Source organism: Octopus sinensis, linkage group LG8 (genome assembly GCF_006345805.1).
Source record: "Octopus sinensis linkage group LG8, ASM634580v1, whole genome shotgun sequence".
NCBI classification, from domain to species: domain Eukaryota; kingdom Metazoa; phylum Mollusca; class Cephalopoda; order Octopoda; family Octopodidae; genus Octopus; species Octopus sinensis.
Genome location: NC_043004.1, coordinates 88,187,733 through 88,210,939, shown reverse-complemented (window position 1 = coordinate 88,210,939; position 23,207 = coordinate 88,187,733). Strand labels below are relative to the sequence as shown.

At 38.0% G+C, this 23,207-nt stretch overlaps 1 long non-coding RNA gene across 1 annotated transcript in view; it reads left to right on the top strand.

Moving 5' to 3' along the window:
• The window catches only part of LOC118764453, a 14,030-nt gene extending 12,181 nt beyond the window's left edge, over window positions 1-1,849 (top strand). Inside the window, exon 3 of the long non-coding RNA XR_005000263.1 lies at window positions 1,817-1,849. This is a non-coding gene — a long non-coding RNA (uncharacterized LOC118764453). The remainder of the gene's footprint in view (window positions 1-1,816) is intronic.
• The last annotated feature ends 21,358 nt before the right edge of the window (window positions 1,850-23,207 follow it).

Below are 23,207 nucleotides of genomic sequence, written 5' to 3'. Positions count from 1 at the left end.
ACGTTAGAATGAAACTATGACTGATGTACAGTAAAACTGATATACATAGAAATAGAGTATCAAGAAACAGTAGCGTAAATTGATAGTAAGTCGCTTGAGACCACTCTTGGATCTATGATGCAAATTTCTTGTTTAAAGAGATCTAAATTAAAATCTCCCATCAAAATTTCACGTTAATTTCTTTTCGAGACACTGGTTTAGTAATAATAAACTTGTTTTACTAAATTCTCCGATATTTTCAAAATTAATTGAAGCGTATGCAATGTATTTCAACAGAAATTTTCTAACGAGATAGTTAATGTGATCTGTATTAAACACGTCATTCAACATTCCGCGCTAATTTAGGTTCGAAACACTAGCTTAATAACCGCAAAGTTTGATTTTTTTTTACTAAGTTATTCGTTATTTTCAAAAGTAATTGATACACAGGCAATGTATTTCAACAGAAATATAATTGCAAAATGGAAAGGATTAAAACGAACGCATAATAGGCGCAGGCATGGCTGTCTGGTAAGGAGGTTGCTTCCCACCCACAGGATTATTGGTTCAGTCCACAGCGTGGCACCTTGGGCAAGTGTCTTCTACTATAGTCTCGGGCCCACCAAAACCTAGTGAGTGAATTTGATAGACGGAAATTGAAAAAGTTCATTGTATATATATATATACACACACACATCTGTGTGTGTATGCGTGTGGGTGTGTGTGTGTATGCGTGTATATGTTGGGGCCCCACCACCACTTGACAAGCGCTGTCGGTGTGTTTACATCTAAGTAAACTTAGTGATTCGGCCTAAGCGACCGAAAGAAAGTGTACAAAGCTTTATAAAAAATAAGTACTGCAGTCGATGATGCAGTTCTATATTTAAGAGATGAGGAATTATGTACATTTTTCTTTTAATCTTTTACTTGTTTCAGTCATTTGACTGCGGCCATGCTGGGGCACCGCCTTTAGTCGAGCAAATCGACCCCAGGACTTATTCTTTGTAAGCCTAGTACTTATTCTATCGGTCTCATTTGCCGAACCGCTAAGTTACCTGCATCGGTTGTCAAGCGATGTTGGGGGCGGGAGGGTAAAGACACAGACACACAAACGCACACGCACATATATATACATATACATATATACGATGGACTTCTTTCAGTTTCAGTCTACCAAATCCACTCACAAGGCTTTGGCTGACCCGAGACTCTAGTAGAAGACACTTGCCTGAGGTGCGACGCAGTGGTACTGAACCCGGAACCATGTGGTTGGTAAGCAAGCTACTTACCACACAGCCACTCCTGCGCCTATATTTACATTTGACGGATATTTGTCCTCATCTTGTTTGTTGCTAACACAACTTTTCGGCTGATATACCCTTCAGCCTTCATCGGGTGTTTTGGGGAAATTTCAAAACTGGGTTCTCATTCCTAAGGTATTTTTTGATGTTGTTATTATTATTATTATTATTATTATTATTATTATTATTATTATTATTATTATTATTGTTATTATATATTATTATTATTATTATTATTATTATTATTATTATTATTATTGAGTGAGAGAGCAGTTCATGCCATCAAAGTGACACTGGGGTAAAATATATGAAGCCCAATATACCCATCATGACTACCTGTCTGATAAGGGTACACCAGGCACATGCATCACAACCATATGTGCGCGACATGGTGATCTCATATCAAGGTAAACAGCGCATGACCTTGCAGATGGGTCCCAGTTAGAATTTTCTTCAGGTCGAGTAGCCCATCCCGTTCAAAAGGTCCCTGAATAAGGGTTGCTTAAGGATGTCGAAAGAACCATCCATGTTTCCAGAAGTGAATTATTCAAACCCCAAAGAATCCCTCTCAACACATGGCTATGATGCTCCCCCACTATTCCTGATCATGATCAGAGATGCACACATCGTCAGCCACTAAGGGACATGCTCAACTGGTTAAGGTCAAACAACTGACAAGCAAATCTGTGGTATTGAGCAGAATATTTGCTGTAGCCCATCTTTTATACCAAGACAAAGCAATGTACATGATGACACTTCCAATCAGTTAAGATCAGAAGTCATGAGAGCCACTGCCTGGTACTGCATCAGGGCATTTATTATTATTATTATTATTATTATTGAGTGAGAGAGCAGGCATGCCATCAAAGTGACACTGGGGTAAAATATACGAAGCCCAATATACCCTCATGACTACCCGTCCTGATAAAGGTACACCAGGCACATGCATCACAACCATATGTGCGCGACATGGTGATCTCATATCAAGATAAACAGCACATGACCTTGCAGGTGGGGCCTAGTTAGAATTTTCTCAGGTTGAGTAGCCCATCCCGCTCTAAAGGTCCCTGAATAAGGGTTGTTTAAGGATGTTGAAAGAACCACCCATGTTTCCAGAGGTGAATTATTCAAACCCCAAAGAATCCCTCTCAACACATGGCTATGATGCTCCCCTCCCCCACTACTTCTGCTCGTGATCAGAGATGCACATATCGTCAGCCTAAGGGACATGCTCAATTGGTTAAGGTCAACAACTGACAAGCAAATCTGTGGTATTGAGCAGAATATTTGCTGTAGCCCATCTTTATACCAAGACAAAACAATTTCCATCAGTTAAGATATTATTATATTATATTTTATTATTATTATTATTATTATTATTATTATTATATTATTATCATTTTATTATTATTATTATTAGGTCACTACTGGAATTGAACTCGGAATCTTGGGGTTAGTAGCCCGCGCACTTAACCATTACACCCACCGGCATATGGCGTAGTGGTTAAGAACGCGGGCTACTAACCCCAAGATTCCGAGTTCGATTCCAGGTAGTGACCTGAATAATAATAATAATGATAATAATAATAATAATAATAATAATAATAATAATAATAATAATAATAATAATAACATCGGAAAATACCTTAGGAATGAGAACTCAGGTTCTAAATTTCCCCAAGACACCTGATGAAGGTTGGAGGGCATGTCAGCGGAAACGTTGTGTTAACAACAAACAAGATGAGGACAAATATCCGTCAAATGTAAATAATGTAAATAGTGTGCAGTCGATAAGTTCAACTAAAATTCTTCAAGGTGGTGTCCCAGTATGGCTGCAGTCTAAGGTAAACGGTAATAGCAGTTGTATTTGTCTGCCAAATGACCTAAAGTATTAACGGGACTGTACACGGTAATATACTTATATTTTTGACAAACGGTGGCAAAATCCGAGTTGTACATATTTAATCTGTTAGCATCCAGTTTACTCAGTCAAATGTTGCTGTTCTTTGTTCCTTCTCCAGCCATGCATGGCTTTTAAGGGCCAGTTTCCCGGTTTCATTGGTGTATAGGCTCCCCACCTGGACGGGACATCGGTCTTCCGCAGGTGAGTTGCAGGAGGAAAGAGTGAGAGAAAGTTGTGACGAAAGAGTCAGCAGAAGTTATCCATTATTTTCTGCCAGAGCCGCATGGAGCTTAGGTGTTTCGCTCTTAAACACACACATCGCCGGTCTCAGATTCGAACCCACGATTCCTCGACTGCGACTCCGCTGCTCTAACCACTAGGCCATATGCCTCCACAGTCGAATGTAATACTTCTTTATTCACATTGAATTAATTTAACCATGCACTGTCATCGTAGCTTCAATATTTCGATGACGTAATTGTTTACTTCTAGAATGGCATTGTAGGATAGGTGTGAGGGACCAAATCTGGGCAGTTTCAACATAAAACAGGCAAAGTATTTGGGAAAGATAAGGTCGGTTTAAATACCAAAGGGTTAACAACTGATTTTGCTTTAGAGCAGTTCAGACACACTCAATTACATCGTCGAGAACACTGGAAACAGTCGTAGCTGGTATTTAAGATTCACAGATATTGTGATCTTCACTTTTGTTTTATATTGTAAGAAATATTTCGTTTTTGGATTTGGTTTGCAAGATTCTTTATATGAGTTCGTGTGTTGAAGCATATTCTGTTGTTCATCAGCCTCGGAAGCTCAATAGGACGTCATAGGTATTGCTTTCCTCCTAAGCAAAAGATAAAATAAAATTCCCCGTATAATTGATTATATTATAATATTGGTATTAGTGAAGGTGCATGACCGAGTAGCTAGGCTGTTGCATTCACTATCACAAGGTCGTAGTTTCGACTCCCAGGCCGGCGATGTGTTGTGTTTTTGAGCAAAACACTGTAAATTGGTAACCCTGCGACGGACTGTCGTTCAGTTCGGAGAGAATGTGGGCCTGCCTGCTTGCCTAGCTAACGGAGTGGCAGCATTCGAAAGCTACAAAGTCAGGAAGCGCATTGTGACCAGCAATGTATAACAACTTCCCCAGGAGTGGCTGTGTGCTAAGTAGCTTGCTTACCAACCACATGATTCCGGGTTCAGTCCCACTGCGTAGCATCTTGGGCAAGTATTTTCTACTATAGCCTCGGGCCGACCAAAGCCTTGTGAGTGGATTTGGTTGACGGAAACTGAAAGAAGCCTGTCGTGTATACATATATATAAATATATATATATATATATATATATATATAAATATATATATATATATATATATATATATATCTGTGTGTGTGTGTGTGTGTGTGTGTGTGTGTTCGTGTGTGTGTGTTTGCCCCACCACATCGCTTGACAACCGATGGTGGTGTGTTTACGTCCCCGTAACTTAGCGATTCGGCAAAAGAGACAGATAGAATAAGTACTAGGCTTACAAAGAAAAAGTCCCGGGGTTGATTTACTCGACTAAAGGCGGTGCTCCAGCATGGCTGTAGTCAAATGACTGAAACAAGTAAAAGAGAAAGAGAAAGTCTGCTCGATACAATGATTCAGTGAATGTTAATTTAAAATTGGCGCATTTATTAAAACCGAAACATAAATTAACCTAAGAGTACATAGAATTTCGTGTGTCTCTTAAATCACTATGCAAAGCAGGCAATGAAAGATGGACCCCTGATCCAAAAAAAAAAACCTTCTTCTCTAATTCCTCCAATATGCTGAAAACCGAATTAAATTTACTTCGTATTCTAAGAAAGAAGGTTTAATAATTAAAATCAACATCCGCCATTTTGTAATCTGAGATAGTTTCTGTTTACCAATATCATTAGTGATTAGTTTATTCAGGTTTGGTTTCACAAATATGGCATTTCGTTTGTAAATAGCATCACAATCATAAACACTACCACTAATGACTAAAATCTCAACGTATTTTTTTATATATTTTTTAACATAGCTTTTCGTTACATTTTGCTATTTTTTACTTCCTCATATTTTTTTTTATAGTTTGAACCAAATTAACGTCCGTACCTTTTCCAATCATTTCTCCGATTGTGCGTATGAGAATATTTTATGTGACTAATATGAGTACGAGTTTGTTTCTGTGTGAGGATCTGTATGCGTGTGTGCATAAATGTATGTTGATGAATGTGTGGACACAAATTGATTATTTTTCCAACCTTTGATTACATTTTTTCGTCTGTTGTACGATGGTCTGTTTTTTAAAGCTTTTCATTAAATATATTCTTAATCTAAATTCATTAAAAAAAAAGAAGACAAGAACTTTATTAGACTGTTATAAACAAAGTGAATATCTAAATAAATAATTAAATATGATTAGAAGTTAAAATGTAATAAATGCAAAGGATCGGAAAGAACAAACATTGTACACTAATAACGATTATTATTATTATTATTATTATTATTATTATTATTGAGGGAACATGCGAAACGGCTACGACATCCAAGGAAGGCAGCAGTCTGGGGTACAAATGTACGAAGTCCAATATACCTATTTCTTTACTACCCACAAGAGGCTAAACACAGAGAGGACAAACAAGGACAGACAAACGGATTAAGTCGATTACATCGACTCCAGTGCATAACTGGTACTTAATTTATCGACCCCGAGAGGATGAAAGGCAAAGTCGACCTCAGCGGAATTTGAACTCAGAACGTAGCGGCAAGCGAAATACCGCTAAGTATTTCGCCCGGCGTGCTAACGTTTCTGCCAGCTCACCGCCAATATACCAATTATCACTACCCGGCTTATAAGATAAACAGCGCATCATATTGCAGGCGGGACCCAGTTACAATATTCTTCAGGTGAAGTAGCCCAACCTACCCAAAAAGGTCTCTGAATAAGGTTTATTTAAGAATGATGAATGAAACATCCATTTTGCAGGGGTGAATTATTCAACCCCCAAAGAATTCATCTCAACACTTGGCTATAATGTTCCTCCACTACTTCTTCCCGTGATCGGTGATGCACATATAATCAGCCACTAAGGGAGATGCTCAACTGGTTAAGGTCAAGAAACTGTCAAGCAGATCTGTGGTATTGAGCAAAATGATACATGGTAACACTTCCAATCAGTTAAGGTGAAAAGCCATGAGAGTCACAGCCTGGTACTACTTCAGGGCATAACCACTGCCTGGTGCTGCATCAGGGCATATCATTATTATTATTATTATTATTATTATTATTATTATTATTATTATATTACTACTACTACTACTACTACTACTGCTACTACTACTACTACTACTACTACTGCTGCTGCTGCTACTACTACTACTATTATTATTATTATTATTATTATTATTATTATTATTATTATTATTATTATTATTATTAGCATCATCATTATGACTTCCGCCGGTACTGGACAAGGATTCTGGATTATTTTTTCCAGTTTTTTAACTTAATTTTTGAGAGCGGTCGGGTTCATTTTTAGTATTCTCGTTTGTGAGAGCAGTCGAGTTTACTTCAGATATTCTCATTTTAAAAAATCATCTCCGGCTAGTCGTTGAGAGGACATTGGTGTTACCTTGATGGAGGTTTGCGCTCTCTTAGTACTCTTATTGTTGTTGTTGTTGTTGTTGTTGTTGTTGTTTTGTTGTTGTTGTTGTTGTTGTTGTTGTTGTTGTTGTTGCTGCTGTTGTTGTTGTTGTTGTTATTATTATCATTATTATTATTGTTATTATTATTATTATTCATATACTCACAACAGATTAGACTGTTGGAAAATAAAAATTCCTAATATCAGGCTACAAGTAACTTTAGATGCCAAGAATCCTCCTAAGTATCCTAGCTATCCGTAATAACAGTTTTCTGTGCTAAACTGTGTTTTATTCCTATTTCCTCTATCCATCTGTTCAAATCTTTAGAGATAGTTCTTAACGCACCTATAACTACTAGGATCCATTCTATCCGCACTTTGCCTAGTATTTGTAATTCAATGCCTAGGCCTGGTACTTTGCTATTTTTCTATACTTCTCATATTGATTTTTCATCATTTCGGACTGTAAAGTCAATTATCTGGCACTTTCTATTGTCTTTGTCTACTGCTACTAAATCAGGCGTTTTAGCTTCTGTTACTCTGTCAGTCTGAAAGTTGATTATTATATAAAACAGATCTGTTTGGCTCCATGCAACTTAAAGTTTCATAGGCTAGCTTGTTCAGGCTCAGATTACCGAATGGAGGGCACAGGAGGTCCAGTATGGCTGCTGGAAAACCGGCTGTTATTTGTCAAACTGGGTCACATAGTGTTGTAAGATCGACGAATCAGCGACAGCAGTTCCTTTTGGAAATTTCCTGACAGGAAGCGTCTAGGTCTGGCAGAAGCAAGACCGGTAAGTGTGTGTGTGTGTGTGTGTGTACCAGATGTATGAATGTGTGGATATGGGTATATTATTGTGTGTGTGTGCGTGTCCAACGGAATACATACATGACTTAGAAAAGGAAAATGAGTAACAGAATCGATCTGTTCGTCTGAATCTCTTCAAGGCAGTGCTCCAGCATGGTTTCAGCCAAATGAAGGAAATAAGTAAAGGATAATGATTTATAAATGAAGACATTTGTAAGTGATTTAGAGATCTACCAGAAAACTGACGCAGTTTCTATGAATAAAATAATCCATATGAACATAATAGTCACCCTGTTATTTAGCTGAATTCTGAGGCAACAAATATGAAATTAAGTTAACTAATGACTATGCTGGCAAACGAAGAGCATCATTATAGGTTTCAGAATGCACAAGTCTGAGAACTTAATTAAACCCCATTTTGCAGATTATGTGACAGGAATTTTGCTTGAAATGATATTCAAGAATAAGAAATGGTCGTTGAAAGAGAGAATTGTATAAAAATATTTAGAGCAAGGAAAATTCAATAAAAGAATGTAACACAATTAAAACTGTTTTCCAACTATTTAAAGCAAGGAGTAATAAAAAGGTGTCTAAAATTTTATATGGCGGTGAAGGAAAACGTAACATTCTTTCATTAATATTACTTTAGCGATTTCTGCAGTTACGGGTGATAACTTAGGACATGATCCATACCTATTATAACTCCATAATATAATTAAGATTTTAAGGCGGCGAGCTGGCAGAAATGTTAGCACGCCGGTCGAAATGCTTAACGGTATTTCGTCTGCCGTTACATTCTGAGTTTAAATTCCGCCGAGGTCGACTTTGCCTTTCATCCTTTCGGGGTCGATTAAATAAGTACCAGTTACCCACTGGGGTCGATATAATCGATTTAATCCGTTTATCTGTCCTTGTTTGTCCTCTCTGTGTTTAACCCCTTGTGGGTAGTAAAGAAATAGGTATTTCATCTGCCGCTACGTTCTGAGTTCAAATTCCGCCTTTCATCCTTTCGGGGTCGATTAAATAAATACCAGTTACGCACTGAGGTCGATATAATCGACTTAATCCGTTTGTCTGTCCTTGTTTGTGTTCTATATGTTTAGCCCCTTGTGGGCAGTAAAGAAATAGGTATTTCGTCTGTCTTTACGTTCTGAATTCAAATTCCGTCGAGGTCGACTTTGCCTTTCATCCTTTCGGGGTCGATAAATTAAGTACCATTTGCGTACTGGGGTTGATCTAATTGACTGGCCCCCTCTCCAAAAATTTCGGGCCTTCTGCTTAGAGTAGAAAAGAATGTAATTAAGATTTTTTTTTCAAAATATTTAATGCAAGGAGCTTTAATACGTTGACTTAAAAGTTTTTTGCCATGAAGAAAACAAGAATTCTTTAAATTATTCAATTAGGTGTGATAAATGTTTGAGGCCTTATTATAAACCTCAGCAACAAATAGTGTATTTCACCACAGTTGCCAAAGTAGTGACGGAAAAATAACTGAGATGTAAAATGATATACATTAGTTGAGGTGAAGAATAAATTTTTATTCATAGATCAGCGAACCGGGTCATATTGCCCGCGCTCAATCCCACTGCGTGGCACCTTGGGTAAGTGTCTTCTACTATAACTTTGGGCCGACCAAAGCCTTGTGAGTTGAATTGGTAGACAAACTGAAAGAAGCCCGTTGTGTATATATATATATATATATATATATATATATATATTATGTATGTATATACGTATGTATGTGTGTGGCTGTGTTTGTGTCTCTACTACCATTGCTTGACAAACGATGTTGGCGTGTTTACGTCCCCGTAACTAGGTTTTCAAAGAATAAGTCCTGGGATCGATCCGTTCGACTAAAGGCGGCGCTCCAACATGTCCGCAGTCAAAAGACTGAAACAAACAAAAGAATAAATATATAAAAGAATAGATGCCGTCTGCATAAAAAAAACAATTGTTATGTTCGTGTACGCGAACACGCATCTGCTGAGAGGTATTCTAGTCTCCATCGTTCCGTTGTGGTTTCTTTTTTTTAATCACAGGTTACAATCCTATAGATCCTTCTTATTTATGTATGTATATAGATGTATATATATATATATATATATATATATATATTATATATATAGTATATATATATAATATATATATATATATATATATATATATATATATATTATATATGTATGCACGTATGTAGGTAGATAGACAGACAGACAGAAGATAGACAGATTATAAATAGATAGAGATAGATAGATAGATAGATAGATAGATAGATAGATAGATAGATAGAATAGAAAGAAGATAGATGATAGATAGATAGATAGATAGATAGATAGATAGATAGATAGATAGATAGATAGATAGATAGATAGGTTCGAATGGGATAAAACATATTCGGAAATTTGAGTTCCTTAAAAATGGAAAGAGAAGTGGGAGGAGAGAAGTGGGAGAAGAGAGAGAGAGATAAGTGGGAGAAGAGAGAGTACAAGAGAAGCTAAGAAAGAGAGAGTACGAGAGAGGCTAAGAAAGAGAGAGTACGAGAGAGGCTAAGAAAGAGAGAGGAGAAAGATAGACTAATACGGAAAAACACAAGCATGTGGTCACATTCTAGGGAAGTATTTCAATAAGTACAATGTGTTTTGTAATAAAATTAGAAAGAAACTGCTACAAAACCAGGTAGTTTGTGAGGCGAGAGAAAATAGGCCAGGCGGAAAGATGAAGTTTTAATGAGAGAGAATCAAATATTGTTATCATCGCAATTAAATAAGAAACAATTAGAACTCGTTATCAAATCGAAATTTTTTTACGGACGCCATTAAAATTCATCCAATGTTTGGCAATTGAGATAAAACTGGTTCCCAGCTAATAGGTGAGTGTAGCTGTGAATACATATATATTATATATATAATTATATATGTGCGTGTGTGTACATATATATGTATGTATATATATATATATATATATATATATATATAATAATATATATATAATATAATATATATATATATTTATATGTGTGTGTGTGTATATATATATAAGATAGTTTACGAAAAGAATAAAAGACGAAGACAGGTAGTGTACAAAACAAACAGATGTATTAGTATAACGCTCAGGAATAGAAAAAGTCTTTTACGTTTCGAGCCTACGCTCTTCTATAGAAAGGGACACAGAAAAAACAAGGAGAGAGAAAAAGGAGAGAAAAAAGGAGAGAAAAATGTGTGTAGTAGCTAACGATCTATCATGGCGACTAGTATTAATATGGACACGGTTATGATTTTGTGGTTTAGACGCTCGCTTCGCAACCACGTGGTTTTGGGTTCAGTCTCCTGCGAGGCACCTTGGTCAAGTATCTTCTGATATGCCCTGGAACAGGTAGTACCTTGTGGCGGAATTAAGTAGACAGGAACTGTGGTCCCAGAATCTCTTGTACCAATGAATCAAATGTAATATCAGCATATATTCGTCGTAGAATGGAAGCTGTTTTCCTGTGACAAACAAAACAGCGATTAGCATATTCAACACACACAAGCATACATACACACACACACTCTCTCTCCGTATTTATGTTACCCAGCACCACCGCTTAACAACCAGTTTTAGTTTGTTTAAGTTTCCGTAAGTTAGCAGTTCGGTAATAAGGTCCGGCATAATTAGTACCATGTTTCTTTCATTTTCTTTTATTTCTTTTATCTGTTTCAGTCATTTGACTGTAGCCATGCTGGAGCACCACCTTTAGTCGAACAAATCCACCCTAGGACTTATTATTTGTAAGCCTAGTACTTATTCTATCGGTCTCTTTAGCCGAACTTAAGTTACGGGGACGTAAACATGCCAACGCGTCTTTCAGTTTCCGTCCACCAAATCCACTCACAACATTTTGGTCGGCCCGAGGCTATAGTGGAAGACACTTGCCCATGGTGCCACGCAGTGGATCTCAATCTGAAATCATCTGGTTGGAAAGCAATGCTCATACTATGATTTTTTTAAAAAGTACTTGAATCGATGTATTTAAAACCTTCAAATGCGGTACTGCAGTATGGTAACAGCCCAATGGGGTAAAAGATGTATTAAATGAAATATAAAATATGAGTAAAATTGAATAATGTGAATCATTATTAATAGTTTTAATATCGTGTTTATAGACAGGAAATGTTTGTTCATACAAGTCCTTGGATTTAGAATATAACTATTCACTATGCATATGATGATTTATTATTGCTTAGCAAACAGTTTTGTCCGTTAAAGTCATAAAGATCATTGGCTTTTGCGAGATTCATTGATCCGGAAGTGTTTCTTGCTGACGAGGCAGAGCGATGTCGAAACACCGGTGTCCCAGAATCCCTTGTATTAATGAATTTTAGTGTAGTATGAGCATATATTTGTCGTAAAAAAAAAGCAGTCCTTCTGTAACGAACAAGGAGCGATTAGCACACACGTTCGAATGTGCTGAATAGATATGCAAGCCATTGCTTTAAATCTCACTGTTCGCTGTGCACCTTGTGATTTATTGAAAGAAATTTTATTTCTTGTGAGACCTCTAAGGGTCGTTGACCATATATTACAAATACAGGGGTCAGAATTCATAAGATTGGGAAAGGAAAAACTTTAGCAATGTCATCGACTTTCGTAGCAGAGTTGAAGCGAGAAATCATAGATTGAAAAAAAAATGTATGTGAAATATATATGAATTGGTATGAAGAATGTAATATCTTCCATGCAGATTCTATTTGTTTCTATATGATTGATGTAAAAGAGATATTCCCAGAGACCCCAATCTCTGTATTATCATATATCAATAACATCAATAATGCAAGTTTGTGTGTGGATATACGCGCATATTTAGGCGTTTAATACACACACATACACACATGCACTCATTCACACACACACTCACACTCACACACCCACACACCCACACCCACACACATACATATATATATACATGTATGTGTATATATAGGATAATTTCATTCGGATGATTTATGTGTGTGTCTGTGTCTGTGTGTAGATAGATAGATAGATAGATAGATAGATAGATAGATAGATAGATAGATTGATAGATAGATAGATAGATAGATAGATAGATAGATAGATAGATAGATAGATAGATAGATAGATAGATAGATAGATAGATAGATCAGAAACGGTTCGTCGATTCGTCTATAATTGATCCATGGGCTGAGATTTCGTTATTTTCTTTCTTTTTGCCATATACGGGTTACAAATTCTGTTTGTTTGTGGAGACTTTTTTTAATAGTAGGAGAAATAGCGATCAATTTGGCTGCTATTTCTAATATTTTCGGTATGTGGTTTTGAGCAACTTGTTGCAATTAACCCTTTATTATAATTGATATAATCCTTACCAGATAGATAGATAGATAGATAAATAGATAGGTAGATATGTTTCTTTATTAGCCACACAGGGCTTGCACACAGACAGAACAAATTACAAGGTAGAGCTTTTCTTTTGGTGGTAAAAAAAGGGGGTTGGTTTTCGATCAAAAGGGATCGTAAAAGGAAAGAAAGAGGACAAAAAAGGGAGGATTTTAAAAAAAGGGGGGGAGAGGAAAAAAAAAGAAAAGGGGAGAGGAAAAAAAAAAGTTGATCAATAGGGATCGTAATCACAGAAATGTCAATATGAAGTGTAAAGGGGAGGACAGGTGAGGTTTACCCGTGGAAAGAAAAGCCTACGGAAAAAACCACGGTAACCTCGGTCAATGAAGTCACATGTTATATTTCTTTTTTTTTTTGCAAATAAGCAACTCTCTGTATTAATTTTTACGGTTCATAGAATCATAGTCAAGGTGGCTTCGTCGTTCATACGTGCCATCCTTGCTACATTCACCCATCTTTTTTTAAAACATTCACTACACAAAACTTGCCTCTCTACTCTCACTTTCCTCTTCAAGTGATACTTGAAGAAGTTGATGAGAGATTGACCAGAGAGGAAAGAGTTTGTCTCTAATCCTTTCAGGCGCGTCCACCAGATACATTCTTTCGCCATAGCCACAAGTATGATAAAAATAGCTCTTCCTTCCCGTTTGAAGGAAGGAGGCGTGACGATATTAACGATAGACTCGGCTGATAAACCGACACGTCCCACACGTGACAGCAGTCGTTCGACATAAGCCCACTGGTCGGAAATTGCTGGACACTGCACGATTGCGTGCAGAGCGGTTTCGTCGCTCTGCCCGCATCTCGGGCAGGTCAGCCCCGTGTTTCTCGAGCCATGCCTATAGAGCTTATCCCGAACGGGTAGCGCTTCTCGGTAGCACCGCCAGGCCAGGGATCTCTGGAAGTTGTCCATAGGTCCCGGGCCGAAAGTCGTTTGAAACAGGCGGGTCAGGTATTCTTCGTCGACGCCTAGGTTTGCCCCGAGATCGTCATCGTACCTCCCCTCCACTAATCCCCTATAGAATGCTTTGGTTGTGTTGAAGTCACTCAAGGTCGACCCGGGACGGCAAAGTTGCTTGAGAGCAACGCGACACTCGCGGTGCCATTCGCCCTTCCTCGGCCTCTTTTTGATCCACGACTGCAGTCCGGTCATGGAGACGAATTGCGGGAATGCGTGCCTCACAAACGGCGACCACACCTGTTCACCGTCGTCTACATAGAGCCGGAGATGTCGCAGTCTGAGCGCGTGTCTGCGCATCATCAACCACGGCATGCCCAGCCCTCCTTTTAACGGGTGTTGACAGCAAATGGATCGCCTGACAATCGGGACACATCCTTTCCACAAGAAGCGGAAGAGAATACGTTCTAGTTTGTTGATGGTAGGGTCGGGACAAGGTACGACGGTCAGGCGGTAGTAGATGATGGACGCGATGTACGTGTTCGCCACCTCCGCCCGACCTTTTAGGGACAGTTTCCTCTCGGCCCATTGCTGGGCGAGAGTGACCACCCTACTCGTTATCTCGTTCCAGTTCTTCTCCATTTGTAGGTCCGGACCGAACCAGACCCCGAGCAACTCAACCGGGCGGTCTGTCCAGCGTCCCACGACGGAGGTACTGGTGAACGGCATGGGTTTGCTTCTCCAGGTGCCGAGCCGCAAGCCCACTGACTTTTCTCGGTTGATTTTTGCTCCTGTCACCGCTTCGTAGTCTTTCAGTGTCTCGCCGACCCGCTCGATGTGCTCGTGGCTTGACACTATGACGGTGACACTATGACGTATGCAGACACGCTCGTCCCGCATCCCAATTCTCGCGGGATGCCCCTCAGAGTCGCCAGCTTCCGCAGTAGTGGCTCAAGAGTCAATACGTATAGAAGCGCCGAGAGGGGCCATCCCTGACGGACCGAACGTGCAATGTCGAAAGGTCTCGATAGATGTCCATTTACGCGAATTACCGAACGGATGCCTCTGTACAAGGCAGCTATCCAGCCGCGGAAGATGGGACCGAAACCAGCCGCTCTCAGGACTGCCTCCAAGTATCGATGGTCTACCCTATCGAAGGCTTTCGATTGATCCAAGTTGATCAGGGCCCCACCCATGCCAGGTTCGTTAACTACCCTGCCTATGATGTAACGCATCAGATGGAGGTTGTCATGGATGCTCCGGCCCGGCACGGCGCACGTTTGTGCGTTGTCGACCCTTATTATAATTTTAATATAAATTAACCAATATGGGATTTTTAGTTTGCTGGCCACTAATAAATCATTAAATAATGATTTTATCCTAATTATATATTACATATAGGTGTGTGTATAAGTATGTCAGTATATGCAAATATGCACAAATATAATACCTATATATATATATATATATATATATATATAATATATATATATATATATATATATATATATATATATATATATACATATGTGAGTATAAAGCAAATACGCACAAATATACATACCTATACATATATATATATATAAATATACCTTATGTCTTTTATCTTTTACGGGTTTCAGCCAGAGGTTGGAGCCATGCTGCTGCACCGCCTCTACTGCATCCGTGGATTTTTCCAGTATTGCTTTTGACGAAACAGCGAGTTGGGCGTTATGTCTCCTGTCGCGATCTGGATTCGTTCGGTATTCAGATAAGAAACAGTCCAGACGCTTTTCGAAGGCTTCCATGTCTACACCTCGCAGATCATGATGTTCTATGGTAGGGCATTAAAATGTTGGGATCCCTTGAATCCCAAGCGACTAGAATATTGGGTTTGTGTCTTCGATGGAGATGGGACCTTTATAAATATACATACATACATACATACATACATACATACATACATACAGACAGTAAGCGCATAGATGCAAAACAAGGTGGAAAAACTAGTACTCGATTACCATATATATACAGAGCAACATGTAGTTGCTGCAGTCGAAACGTATGTAGGTCCATGTTGTATATATATATATATATATGTGTGTGTGTGTGTGTGTGTGTGTATGTATATATATATATATATATATATATATATATATACACAAAGACACACACACTCACACCATTCTGACCTTCATACAGACGCACATATACACACACATGCGCACACACAGCACGATGACAAATACCAATCACACACACACACAAAACCAAGACACTCATAACAATCACAAATATACTAGGACAGATATACACATACACACACTCATATTACACACACACTCACCTACACACACATAACATCCCCACCAACACAAAATACACAAGAATACACACACACACCCACAGATGCACACATACGAACAAACACATAAACACACTAACGCACACACAACACACTTACAAACGTTAACCACACACACACACACAAACGGGCACACATCCTACCAAATGTTAAAAACACACATAGACACATCTATTTACACCACAATAAACCCTGGGACCAATCAAAAATGCCCCCCTCACAAACACAAACACATGTATATATATATATATATTTCTTTACTGCCCACAAGGGGCTAAACATAGAGGAGACAAAGAAGGACAGACGAAGGGATTGTGTCGATTATATCGCCCCCAGTGCGAAACTGGTACTTTATTTATCGATTCCGAAAGGATGAAAGACAAAGTTGACCTCGGCGGAACACACACACAAAGACACACACACTCACACCATTCTGAACTCTAAAGACCAATCCCCCAAATCATTGATACTTGAAAGAGAAACAAATAACTTGTTTTCAATTTCACATTACTCTTCCTTCCCCCCACCCAAACACACCTACACTGTCCCTTGAAATAAATTATAGTCTTTTACAATAACATAGTGAATCAGGTCAGTTACAACTACCCTACCACTAAAATGTAAACTTTTTTGAACGTATAATATTCTGTGTATATATATATACAGATACAATACCAATATTCCACTGAACTTTTTAATAATTCTTTCTGGAAACTGTCTTTAACATCTTAAAAATATATATATCTTTTGTAATCTTTTGTGCCCAATATTTTAATGAACTTGTTAAACTTTTTTATATTTTCCCAACGTTTTCCCTTGTAAACTGTTCTTAACATGTTCTTATTATCAAAGACTGTATATGTATATTGTAATATTTTGTGACAACCAGTACCTAGCACAACCAAGCTTTTACACGTTACTCTTGACAATCTTTTTCTAAAAAAGTGAAACCGGTAAAGTCAATAAACATCTTTTAAAATTGCACCAACTTCCTCTCAACGATTAGCCAGAGATGATATCTAAATTGACAATATCTGAAGTAAACTCGACTGCTCTCACAAACGAGAATACGAAAAATGAACCCGACTGCTCTCAAAAATTAAGTAAAATAACCGGAAAAATAATCCAGAATCCTTGTCCGGTACCGGATCGATCCCAAAATCTAATCAGTTCGTGCCTGTCACGAGGCCAAGCAACTCTGAAAGTTTCATTCTATCTAGCGGTTCGTGAGATATCTTGTCAACGAACAAACAAACGCGACTGAAAACAATACCTCCGCCTTCGATAAGGCTAATTATATTTTTTATTATAAATGATGCTCACATGTTCTTTACATTCCACTGTTGTTTTATTAACATGCATTTATGAGTGTTATAAATTTTATAGGTAATATATTTTTCTGGGAACGAATTACGCTACTATGGGAACATATTGCTACAATGGGAACTTGTTGCTCTGCTTTACGAGTTTTCAATTTGAAATTGAAAACTTTTCGCTTCACGAGTGGTCTCCAGAAACAAATAGCCTTTTCTTCTCTAGACACAAAGCCCGAAATCTCTGGGGAGTGGGGGGCAGTCGATTAGATCTGCCTCAGTATGCAACTGGTACTTAAATTTATCCATCCCGAAAGGATGAAAGGCAAAGTCCACGGCGGAATTTGAACTCAGAACGTAAGGACAGAGGAAATACCGCTAAGTATTTCGCCTGGTGTGCTAACGTTTCATTTTTTTTTTGCCCACAAGGGGCTAAACATAGAGGGGACAAACAAGGACAGACAAACGGATTAAGTCGATTACATCGACCCCCAGTGCGTAACTGATACTTATTTTATTGACCCCGAAAGGATGAAAAGCAGTAAAGTCGTCTTCGGCGGAATTTGAACTCAGAACGTAACGGCAGACGAAATATCGCTAAGCATTTCGTCCGGCGTGCTAACGTTTCTGCCAGCTCGCCGCCTTTCCGGAAACAAATATCGAGCCAATACTATACTATACATACATACATATATACATACATACATACATACATACATATATATATATATATATATATATATTATATATATATATATATATATATATATATATATATATATATATACATATATATATATATATATATATAGCTTTTGCCGAACGACGTGTACAAATGATTTCTTTACAGTGATACAGATCTAATGTTCGTGCCGCACATTCGCTCCCTCTCTCCACCAAACCGACATTGTGTGAACGGGTGCACAATGTGCCACGTGTCTGGCGTCAAAATGATTACAGAGCAAAGTGAGATGAAGTGTTTTGCTCAAGAACACAACACTACTACCCGGTATAGAAATCGAAGTCGTGATTGCTATATCGTGAGTGTAACCCCGTAACAACTAAGCCATGCGCCCCTCATATATAAATATAGATATTTATGTGTGTGTGTGTGTGTGTGTGTGTGTGTGTGTATGTGTGTGTGTGTGTCTTCTTTCAGTTTCCATCTACCAAACCCACTCACAAAAGTGTGGTCGGCCCGAGGCTATGTAGTAGGAGACACTTGCCCAAGGTGCTACGCAGTGGGACTGAACTCAGAACCAGGTGGCTGGGGAGCAAGTTTATTGCCACACAGCCACGCCTGCTCCAATTATACATATGTGAGTGTGTATGTGTGAGTGTATGTGTGTGTATGTGTGTGTATGTGTGTATGTGTGTCTGTACATGTGTGTGTGTGTGTGTGTGTGTGTGTGTAAAATAGTCGTATATAAGGCATCCAAATTTATTGATTCACTCACTCTCTCTTTCGATTAATCTCTCTTCGACACACTCATACGCATGTATAAGAGTATACACAAACATATACGCATATTTGTCATCACTAACACCGCAAATATCATCATCTTCGTCATCATCATCATCATCATCATCATCATCGGCGTCGTCATTTTTCGTCATCATCATCATTATTACCGTCATCACAGGTCATGTTGTTTATCTATTGTTTTGTCAACAGTTATCATCATCATTGTTATCGCTGTCGTCATCGTCAGCATTGTAAACATCAGCAGCAGCAGCAGCAGCAGCAGCAGCAGCAGCTGCAACAGCAGCGACACCAGAAACGCCGCCGCCACCACCATTACCATCACCATCAGTTGCAGCGGCAGCACTAGCCTCCTCATCGTCATCATGATCATAATTGCCATCACCGGACACCACTATCACCATCATCACCATCAGCATTAACATCACCAACATAACCATTATTGTCAGCAGCATCAACGCCATCATCATCATCGTCGTCGTTATCGTCGACGTCATCGTCGACTTCATCGTCGACGTCATCGTCGTCGCCATCTTAGGTCATGCTATAGTTTGGGCTTTTTTGTTTCGATTTTTTTCTTCTATTTTTTGTAGCTATTTTGTGGGCTGTATTCTTCCGCTTTTGTTGAAGCTGTGATTGCTATTCCAAAAATTGTTGTTGCTGTTGTTCTTGCTTCCATTGGGAGACGGCGACGTTATTGTTATTGTAATCGTGGTCTTTTGATCTTTTAGATGCCCAGTTTCGTTATTGTTGTTGTTGATATTATTATTATTATTATTATTATTTATAATATAATATATCATCATCATCATCATCGTCATCATCATCATCATTATTATTATTATTATTATTATTATTATTATTATTATTATTATTATTATCATTATTATTATTATTATTATTATCATTATTATTATTATTATTAGTAGTAGTAGTAGTAGTAGTAGTAGTAGTAGTATTTTTAATATCAATATTATTACTATTATTATTATTTTATTATTATTATTATTATTATTATTATTATTATCATTATTATTATTATTATTATTATCATCATCATCATTATTATCATTATTATCATTATTATTATTATTATTATTATTATTATTATTATTATTATTATTATTATTATTATTATACTATTATCATTATTATTATTATTATTATCACTGCCGTTGTTATTGTCAATCCCAGTGCTGTTATTATTATTACAATTCTTAATGATATTACTCTCCTATGATCTCTCTCACATTCCTTCCCTCTATCGCCATTTTTTTTTTTTTTTCACTTTTTCATCTCCTTGTTATCTATTGACTTGTTCTACATGGACGTTATTTATACTGCGTTTATTATTTGCATTTTGCTATCATTTTTTTGTTATCATATTTTTCCTTTAAATTCTGTTATTGTTATCGTTGATAGTCGTTGATCTTAATACTCTCTGCTCTTGCTGTTCGTTCTGTCAGTGCTCTATCAGTTTTCCTGTTAGTTCTGTCAGTGATCTGCTAGTGCTTCCAACTTTTCCCCAGTCACTTTCTGTCGGTGCTTCTGTTATCACTCTTACCTGTGTTACGACTGCGTTTGATGTATTTTTTGTTGCTGTTGTTGGAAGGTTGTTTTTTTTTTTTTCGTTGTTGTTTTCTAGTTATTGTATAATATTTGACCTTTCCACGTTATGACAGCATCTAGACATCGCTGTTAATGTAAAAGCAAACAAGCCTAAAGTGAGAAAGATGGCGAAAAAGAGAACGAAAGCGAGACAGAGAGAGAGTGTGTGGAGGAAGATTATGACCAAGCCCCCATCCCCACCTACGCCTCCACTTTACTCTTTCCTTTCTCGTCTTTCTGTTTCTCTTTAAAAAAATGGCATCAGATTTTTAAATCCTGTTTTCGTTATCACATATCATTTACAAATGGAATTTCAGCAAAAGAAATAGAACGAAAGAAAGAATTATATGCGTGAGTGTATACATGTGTGTGCGCGTGTTTGTGTGCGTGCGTGTGTGTGTGTGCGAGTGTGTGTACACGTACATATATACATACATACATTCAAGGAAGAAGAGAAGTAGAACGATCGATAGATAGTCAGTCAGACAGACATGCAGACAGACAGGCTGGCAGTAATATTTCTGTCTCTACTGCTCTTCTTGTCACACCAAACGCAGTAAATTTGCTATGCGGTTGTCTCAATTCCATTGCTCTCGGCGACTCTTTAGTTCGGATTTCGAATCCCAATGTGAGAAAATGCGGCATTTCTTCTGGAATCAAGAATATTTTCGATCGGTTGTGGGGCCCTACTCTCCTCTGGTCCAACCATTCTCTTATCGACCGCACAACCAATCTCGTATCATCTTTACGCACACGTAAAGACTGGATTCCACACTCTCTCTCCTTCCATCTCGCCATCCATCCACTACAGAACACGAACTAATCAACAACTCCTGAATCCTATTTTCTGACCCCAAAACCATTCCGAGCTTTCTGCACCACCTCACCTTGCAGTCAAAAATATAGGAGCTCTGCAACCTTCTTGTTAGAAACTCCTTAGCGGCCAGCTACACACAACTATATTTGAGTACACTATATAAGGCGGTGGGTTGGCAGAAACGTTAGCACGCCGGGCGAAATGCTTAGTGGTATTTCGTCTGCCGCTACGTTCTGAGTTCAAATTCCGCCGAGGTCGACTTTGCCTTTCATCCTTTCGGGGTTGATAAATAAAGTACTAGATACGCACTGGGGTCGATGTAATCGACTTAATCTGTTTGTCTGTCCTTGTTCGTCCCCTCTATTTTAGCCCCATGTTGTCAATAAAGAAATACATATTTGAGTACACTTTCTGATGATGCAATCCCTGCCCTTATTTAACAACACTACAATCACCACTAGACCTACGTCATGATGCTTCATTGCCCAAAATTTCTGTTGCACGTTATCCAGATTTAAGTCCTGCACCGTCTGTAATCTTGACGGCGCACTTTATATTAAACAAACTGGCCGGCGCTCTGCCGATCGCTTTTGGAAATAAGTTGGAAGGATATTACAAAAACATCAGGGCAACCTATCATCCACTTCAACACAACAATTATTTATAATTGTGCAGCACTTCCGCACACCATGGATCTGCATACTCAACAAAACAGAAGAAGCAGCTGGTACCATCTCACCGAAGGATTTCGTATAAGGTTTTTCATCCTATTCCTATAGTTTTCTTTTAGCTCCTGTCTCCTCTCAATTTTCCCGCCACTTTATCCTGGTTCGCTTCTCCTCATCTCTCTATTATTTCTTTCTATTAGGTTGAAGAAAAACTTCGTGCGCTGCATTAAAATAATGCTTTTTTAAATATATTTTTGTGGTCTGTGCGTAATCATTCAGTTCATTATTTTAACACGGCACACAGACTTTTTCCTCAACCTAATATCTATCTTCCCCCCTCTCTCTCTCTCTCTCTCTCTCCTCTCTCTCTCTCTCTCTCTCTCTCTCTCTTTCTCTCTCTCTTTCTCTCTCTTCTTCTTCTTCTTCTCCCCTCCTCCTCCTCCTCCTCCTTCTCTTTTTCTTCTCATTCAGATTCTCTTTTTAAAACTACTTCCAAGGTACGTATGCAAGCTGCCATTGCTTTACGTTCCTCATTAGACGCAGCCAGTTTTTCGAACACAGGGATGTAAAACTGTAATGGCTTTTTTTTTTTATTTCACTCCTCTTAGCTTTATAACATTACTCTACAGAAGGAAATTTCCAAAACGTTGAATATTACACTCCCTACGGTAATTTCACCATATGCACTCTCTCCTCTCTTCTCTCTCTCTGTTTCTCTCTCTCACTCTCAAATTGTAAAAGTCTTACTGACACTGACCACCCGCCGCCTCCTTCGATTCTGTTCAACCTGATTTATAGATACATCATATATGTGAGTGTAGGTGTGTTTGTGTACGTGGATGTGGAAGTAATAAGTTTTATATATATATATATATATATATATATGTATGTATGTATGTATGTATGCATGTATATATGTGTGTGTGTATGTGGGAGTAATAAACTTATATATATGTGTTATGTATGCATGTTTATATATATATATATATATGTGGGAGTAATAAACTTTTATATATACACATATATATATATATA